General features: G+C 37.2%; 1 protein-coding gene and 1 long non-coding RNA gene across 2 annotated transcripts in view; both read left to right on the top strand.

Annotated features, from left to right (window-relative positions):
* Positions 1-8,342, top strand: part of trpm7 (transient receptor potential cation channel, subfamily M, member 7) — a 361,224-nt gene that overhangs the window by 45,519 nt on the left and 307,363 nt on the right.
* LOC109979006 (uncharacterized) lies at positions 3,518-8,203 on the top strand. The gene is made up of 4 exons (XR_002277588.2): positions 3,518-3,663; positions 3,953-4,047; positions 5,742-5,821; positions 6,772-8,203. It is a non-coding gene; the product is annotated as an uncharacterized lncRNA (long non-coding RNA).

Below are 8,342 nucleotides of genomic sequence, written 5' to 3'. Positions count from 1 at the left end.
GCCTGCTAACCTGGGGGATGATGCCATAAGAAACTTCCGAGCAAAACACCACTGCAACTCCTGCTGCCGCAAACTTAAACTCCCTGGGTGAGCGTGTACTCCATCCCTGCTCTGTTTCCTCATTACATGACTCAAAAGTGTCCTGAATGTGATTTTTTTTTTTTTTTTTTGCTCCAGTGTGACTCTTGATCAGATTTTTTTATGACGGTGCGATCGGCACAAGTCACATGGAATCTGTTGTTTTCAAACCAGATTTGGGCTTTTTTCATGTGTGGATCTAAATAGGATACAGGTCGGTTCTTTAGCAATGTGACCTCAGTCAGCCACATTGGATTCCGTGTGACTTTCACGTCACTCACTGGAAGCATTAAAGGGAAGGGGGCATGCTAACATGACAAACCCGTGTTCAGCAGAACCAGGTTTTCACAATCATGGACAAGTCTTCTCGGACACATGTGGTTAATTTAAAGATCTTAAACAAACTTCTTTAAATTATGATCTTTTCATGACGTAAAAACTCTGCAACTATAAATATGCAGACATATCTTTGATGTCATCAAAACAAATCTTTTACAACTTGGATGGGTGGGGGTGGGGTTTATCAGGATGGAATGGGGTTTACAAAAGATGACCACAGCACAATCTCAACTGCATGTGTTCTTATCCTCAGTGCAAACCAATAAAGAGATTCTGAAACATAATAATAATCTTTTACATCATGTGGACATGAATACGTTGTTTCTTGTTCGTCAGATCTTAAGAGGAACGACTACACTCCAGACAAGGTGACATTTCCTCAAGACGACCCTCCCAATCCAGGGGGCGGAGTCAAAGAGTCCCGCCAATCAATGAGGCTGATGCCGTGAACGCTGTAAAGGCAGAGAGACAGTGAATGATCACGAGGCGATCCTCATCTGACCCCTATATAGTCGAGGCCAAGGAGCTGAGAGGCATACCCAATCAACTGGAAGAATCATACCTGTTTCCATGGAAACCAGTGCATGCAGAGTGACTGTGTCATGTTTTTGTCGGGTCCCGCCAAATGCTGTCGAACTCAATTCAACCATCTTAACCTTTTTGTGTTTTTATTTCATCAATAAGGAAAAAAAGTTTTAAACCTATTTTGTATAAGTTTATGAATTTATATATGTACAGTATATATATATATACATATATATGAACTGGATATATTGACAGGTACCATATCATTGCAGAGGGTTTATTATTTATTGTGAAGCTTGAGAAGTTGCCTTGTTTTAACAAAAAAAATGTATAAAAAAAGAACAAATCTAAGTGCATTGTACATCTGTTACAGAAGCTGCAGAGAGGTTTAGTCACTGCAATGCTGCAGTTTGCCACCACATCATTTTTTGTATGTGTAAGTGTATGAAGACTCGTATCACAACGTTTTGTCTCGTAGTTAAAGAATCACGATTTTGAAAATCTTGTAAAATATGGGCAGATTGCAATGCAACTTTTACAGAACAATGTACGTCATTTTATTGTATTTCAAAGTGTGTCCACCAAAATATTGCTGATAGTTTTTATTGTTACAAAGGTACTATTGCTATATCTTTGTCATCAACTATTGTTTGAGCAAATAACAATCTTGTGTATCTTATAGATACTGTTATCTGGCATGAGCTTAACAGAGTACAAATATTTTATTCAGGGGAAATGACAAACGTGAGGGTATTACTGTATACATTTTGTACTGGATATCATTTTAAACAAATAAAAATGTTTAAAAGCTTTTAGGATCTTTGCTCTATGAGACTGACTTTGTTTCATTGCAAATATATGTCAAAGATATGTTGGGATGCCAAGCAATAGCGATAAAAAAATAACTACGAGTTAAAGTCATATAACATGAATAAGTTTTCAAAATGCACTTCTAGTTCCCTGGTGGATGCTCCTTTGACACATTCAACTTGATAAAAAGGTTTCAGTGACCTCCAGCCAGCCTTATATATTTGGAAATTGGTTGGCCCCTAATTTCCACTTAGAAACTACAATTTTAGCTTTATTTTGCAGGTATTATTATGTCAAAGAACACAACCCTTTCTCCTCTCAATGAGGCCCAGGTACTCTCATGAAAACTTTTCAACTTTTTCTCAAGTTGTGGCTTTTTCTGTTGATTAAATCTGAATTAAAAATGTGTCTTCTCCATCGAGGCCATCATCAGTAGAGTGCTGTTAGACTCTTGGGACACCTGCAGCAGTAGACAGTGGCTTTAGTGTCTGAACTGAGGCCTCAGATTCCTCAGTTGGACTGCTTCTGCAGGTATTTGCATCCACACACTATTACCTTTGTTCAGTTTCCTGTGAGGAAACTGACAGATTACTCAACTGTGCACCTGTGTCGGAGTTCAGTAAGGTCACCAAGAGAGATGTAGCGGAGGATTAAGCCCTTTATTTATCGCTTTATTCCCCGAAAAGGGCTCTTACGAATGTATCTATGACTCAGGATACACAATAATATCAGCACCTCATTGGTATCAATCAATAATAGTTTTAAAATCATATTTTTTCAAAACTTTTCTCTGGTAACAGAGGCAAATAAGAAAATGCCAGAACTATGCTCATAACGTTTAGATGATTAGGAAAATTCAGGACGGTGCCTATTCACCTTTAAACATGTTGCATAGAAATAAATGGGACATGTTTCTGGGAGTTTTTAAGATTTATTTTTGGACCTTTATTTAGACATAGGACAGTGGATAATGTCAGAAATCTGGAGAGAGAGAGTGGGGAGTGATATGCTAGAAAGGAGCCATAGGTCAGATTTTGAACCCGGGCCGCCTGCTTGGAGAACTGCAGTCTCCGTACATGGGGCGCGCGCTCTAACCGCCAGGCTACCGCTGCCCCATGTTATGTTTTTAAAATGAATCGTAAGTTAGTAAGAGTTAGTATTTTGCTCGCTGAATGAGTATTCTGTGAAACTCTGACTGTTTTTTTTTTTTGTGCTGTGCCATCATAAGAGAAGGCAGAGCAGCATGTTAATTCAACTTAACAGAAGCTTCATGGTTTGTGAAGTGGATACACTTTCACTATTGACATTTTCACACAGAAAAAAGACTTGAAATTGAATGGTGCAAAAGTTCAAATGTAGGCATCACACTTTCTGTGAATAGTGGTGAGACTTTAGCACATTTCAGTCACTTTTCTAAACTTCAAAGAACTGGTTCATATTTATTCAAGTATATTGTGAAACAATACCAACTTCTACACAGAATTTAGTCGCTGAAATTCTTCTTCCTTTCTAAAGTAGACATGAAAAGAACCGTCAGTTACGCTCCAACAGTGTGAGTCAGTCAAATCATTTCAGTATCCACAATTCATAGTCACATTTCACCTCCATCTCTATTTCATTAGCATCTGTAAAGGATCCATATTATTCAGAATGAACAGGAAGAATACCTTTCAGGATACATAGTGCAAAGAGAGAGAATCTTCGACGATAAAATAATTGTGATACTGTGTTGCACAAACTGGATGGACTGGTTTCCCCTCCTGCTGGGTGTGGTTTCAACTATAATAGTCCCAGTTCTCACATCTCTGCTTGTTATTCAGCTCATCTTTGGACTGAAAGTTTGCAGCTCTCCATCGCGTAAAGGTTTAACAGACCAGCTACAACCATGGTCCAAGTGGTCATCGACTACGGGTAAGTTTACAACTCTTAATTAGAAAAGTAATCATGAAATTAGAAAGGAAGTTAGCATGAAATAGATTTTATTTTAAAAATTTTATGAGGTCAATATATAATGTATATAGAATTTTAACATCCTAATAAGAAATATAGAATATATAAATCTCATGCATTAGGACTTTAATCTTCCTGTAAACTAATGTTGTGTGTGTGTGTGTGTGTGTGTGTGTGTGTGTGTGTGTGTGTGTGTGTGTGTGGTGTGTCTGTGTGTGTGTGTGTGTGTCTGTGTGTCTGTGTGTTACAGTCAAAGCTGAAACTCAGCTGGAGTCTACCAGCAGCTATGCTCCAGACTTGGCACGGTTCCTGGTGTGCAGCTGTCAGTAAGACAGGCCCCAGCGAGTAAGCCTCTGTTTCTTTCTCCACTTAGCCAGCCCTCTACGGAGGCACATTCCTGCCACAATAGTTAAAGAAAAAAAAAAAAAAAAGATGAATTAATTATATTATTTTTTTGTGTGCCCAATATGTAGAAAAGACAAAGTTAAATATGAAGATACTTGTTGTATTAGTAGTTTTATTTTATTGTATGTATTTCTTTAAGCATTTTTGCTTTGATGTTTCTAATGGTCTAATGGTATCTGATCAGATATGATTCATGCATGTTGGCTCAAGTGTTTTATATATATATTTTTTTATATCTTTATTATGCTCGTATCTTTACACTGCATGTAAATTTACCTGAAATGAGCGTGATCTAGAAACACAGTTAATCAGTGAGTACAGTATGTTATTCTTCTTTTCTCTAGTCCCTCAATTAAACAACTTTTATACGTGAGGGGATGAGTCAGCCGGCCATCCTGGCGATGTAAACAAACTGAAGATAGGACTCGGAAAACTCGGAAAACATCACAGACAGTGGGACTCGGGTGTTACACCCATTGTAAACAGTCATGACTCACAGAGTTATTTTCAGAGGATATACTTGATCTCTATTATATTTAAGTGTGAAAAATCACATATAAAGCCTTTAAAGTTATTTTTTTAGCTGGACCATATAAAAGTCAAAAAGTTAATTATATTGAACTTTTCAAAAATCTCAAGAGAAAGTTTTGACTCAGAAATGTGTGGACATGCTTTCTGATACATGCCTTACTTCAATATCTGCATGTGGCAAAATCTTCTGAACAGCCAGAAACCCAAGTGAACCAAACTCACTGACAATCTGAACACATGGTTTATTATTTCTACTCTCTGCATGCTACACCATGTGTTCTGTGAGCATTTTTATTTTTTTTTAACAAAATTTAAAATATGATCAGATTTTATAAGATTTTTAATTATGAATCTGTTCAGATTTAGAACAAGTCGGAGCTGCTACACTTTTACCTTTGGTTTAATAACTTAAACAATTATTCCATTAGAAAAACGTTATGTGTCCCCGGGGGGCAATTCAAAGGCACACAGAGGAGGCACATAATGACAGGGCAAGGTAGGCAAAAACATGTGAACTAAAAATTTATAAAATATAATTTTAGATACAAAAGTTAAAACACAAAATAGCTACAGTAGAAAATAAATATAAGTGGGCAGTAGTTGGTTGTAAACAGAACTATATGCAGTTGATGAATACTAAGTGGGTAAAGTGATAGTAGAGCAATGAAAGAAAATAGACAACCAATTACAACAGAGCCTCTTTTCTCACATTTTATCCATCGCCTTTGGTTTTAAGAACTCAGTTATAAAGTATGAGTTTCATAACAGTCAGCTTGTTGTAAACATACAGACTATATCTTCCGATTTTTTAATCAGTGGACCCACGCTACATTTCGAGCAATCTGATTAAGAATAAATGTAATCATTACTGGTGTTTAAAAAAAAAGGCGCAGCTGGTTTGCTGTTCCATGTTTTAACAGGATTTAGTTCTAACCTTACAGTCGAGCAGTACCAGGAACAGGCTGGATTGAGCCCAGCCCATGTCTGTTTGAAACCTGTCTTACTGGTTGTACAATGTGAACACATTTATGAACACACATGCTGAAGTAGTTCATGCTGAATTGATGTTGATGCACTTATACTTTCATTTTCCTCCTCCACAGACCACTTCAATGTGTGGGTGGAGCGTAATCTGATCTACAGCAAGGTTCAACAAGGTGGAGCAAATCCTGATGTTGAACAGGTAAACCAGCACATCTCTGTTTGTTTATTTCAAAGTAAACTATTTTTAATGCTCTGGCTTTTTAATAAATCAAATAAATAAACATATGTTTTAATCTCCTCGAGGTCAAATTGACCAAGTGATGTAAATGAGCGCACCATGCTGTTGCTAGTTAGCTAGCTTATTTGCTCTATGTCCCTAAATATTAACGTTTGAAATCTATAAAAAAAAATAGAGGCAAATGACAATATTTATTGAAACAGTTTACAGGCAAAATGAGACCAAATAAATGTCATGTTCGGATTCATATGTGATATGATTTTTTGTGTGGTGTGTGTGTGTGTGTGTGTGTGTGTGTGTGTGTGTGTGTGTGTGTGTGTGTGTGTGTGTGGGGGGGGGGGGGGGGGGGGGGGTAATTGTGAACACTTTCACAATTGGCGCTACCTTCTTGAATTTTGGAGAAATATATCCATATTTGACGAGACAATAGATAATAATACTTAAGTGTGGTTGATTGGTGGCAGTGGTAGCAACCTGTCAATCACAGGTAGCCATGCCTTGTGCTCTTCTTCCTGGTTGACTCTAAATGGGGCCGTAGTAGACAAGAGAAACATCAGAGAGAGATGAAGAAGACTTTAGCCTAACGTTTGAGACCATACACTTCAAAAGCATGTGTTTCCTCAGTCAATAAATCCACGAAGAAGTAGGGTCATTTTAGAGAAAAAAACACAATCTGACTTGTTACTACCAGAGGAGGCTTGCATGAGAAATACTGCAGGTTTAAGGCAGTGTGCATTAAGGTGACTTTTCAAACTAATAGGGGCTGTCCACTTGTTGTATACGGCCTATGGTTCAGTCCAAAGTGTTGGACAGACAAAGAGACAACACCATTCCTTCCCTCACAGCTAGCTTGTCTTAAAGGTCCAAAAGTAAACAGTCCTATTACGTACTAAAACTGTTTTTGTTTCCAGGTGGTGACGGCGGTGCAGAGGTATTCGAACAAGGGGGCCTGTAATACAATGCCGCAGGCGTACCGGGGAGGATGACGTTAGTGGAACACCAGAAAGCTGGTGCATCCAACGAGCAAATGCTCCTATTGTCAGAAAAATGTAAGATGAGCTAAATTCTTTTATGAAATTCACAATCAAAAACTAAAAAAATTATACATTATTCTAACATACGAATTAGAAAGCAAAAAAAAAAAATATTTTTGACACAAATCAAATTGTTAAGCCATCGTCGTCAGCCACGAGAAGATCAGCCCATACCTTGAGACAGACAAAGACAAAAAGATGAGAGCAACTCTGAGGATCCAGTTCCTGACCTGCACTTCTGTTTATGAATGTACACACTTAAAAATGTAGTGTGTTACATGATGCAAACCCAGAAGCTTTGCAACAAACTGGAGCCTGAGGAACTGCTCTCACCCTGTCTGTACGTCTCGAACTCTATATTTACTCAGGAATGAAAAATCTGAATGCAACTCTTTATTGAGATTTTTAAGGAAATACTCTTCCTCACCATTTTGCGTAGAGTCTTCTGGCTACTATTTTGCCAACCTTAGCATAAAGACTAGAAACACAAAACCAGCTAGCTTTTCTATATGTGCACTTAACATGGCTCAACAACCCAGATGTAAGAACACAAATTAGCTTTTCCATGGGGTTTATGAGCGTATTCACTAGTCCTAGTAATGATGCCAAAGATAATGAAGCACAGGATCTGTTGTCATTTTTAAAAGGTTTTTTGTTTTTTTATTTGTTTAAACCAAAACAAGATTACTGGGAGACAAATTTTGACACCGTCTGACAAAGCCAGGCTAGCTATTTCCAGTCTTTGTGCTATGCTATGCTAATCTTCTGCTAGCTTAAGCTTCATCATTGGGGAACATAGCCTACATGAGATGAGACATCATTTTTTCATTGCACCCCAGACAGGAAAGTGAATAAGAGTATTTTTTTTTAAAAAGTTAACTATATGCTTGTAATGCTTGTGGGGCTTATTTCCCTTCTGATTTTTAGAAAAGTATTGAGTCTTTGAACTTTCAATATTTTCAAAGCACCTTTAACGCCTGCACTTAGCTGTGCGTTCCCTGTTCAGGTGACACCATTCAACTTACAATTTCTTCTTCCATATCGTCGCTTAAAGTCTGAAATACCTAATGAATGAAGACTCATACTTTTCAAACATATCAGATCTATTCCATATGAAATCTGCCATATATTCCGTGTAATATGATGTGGATGGTAATTCCTGGGTGAAGCGTTGCAATCTTTGCACTATTCTCATATTTTAGCACTTATAATGGACATAAACACAAAGTCTAATTTGACTTCTAACTTGTTCATTTAAACATACGCTTTTTTCCTCTGAAATGCAATAAAATATATTAAAAAAAAACAATGAATCTCTCTTTTTCTTTAAAGCTTAGAATGGCCTAGCTTGTAATTATACGTTTATAGTTTTACTGTATTTATGGCAGTAACAAATGATTAAAGGTGAACATGTAAAATCAAAGAATTCACATTATTGATCAACACAT

Source organism: Labrus bergylta, chromosome 3 (genome assembly GCF_963930695.1).
Source record: "Labrus bergylta chromosome 3, fLabBer1.1, whole genome shotgun sequence".
In the NCBI taxonomy this organism is placed as follows: Eukaryota; Metazoa; Chordata; class Actinopteri; order Labriformes; family Labridae; genus Labrus; species Labrus bergylta.
Note: the sequence above shows the minus strand (reverse complement) of the source record. Positions and strands in the feature narration are given on the sequence as shown.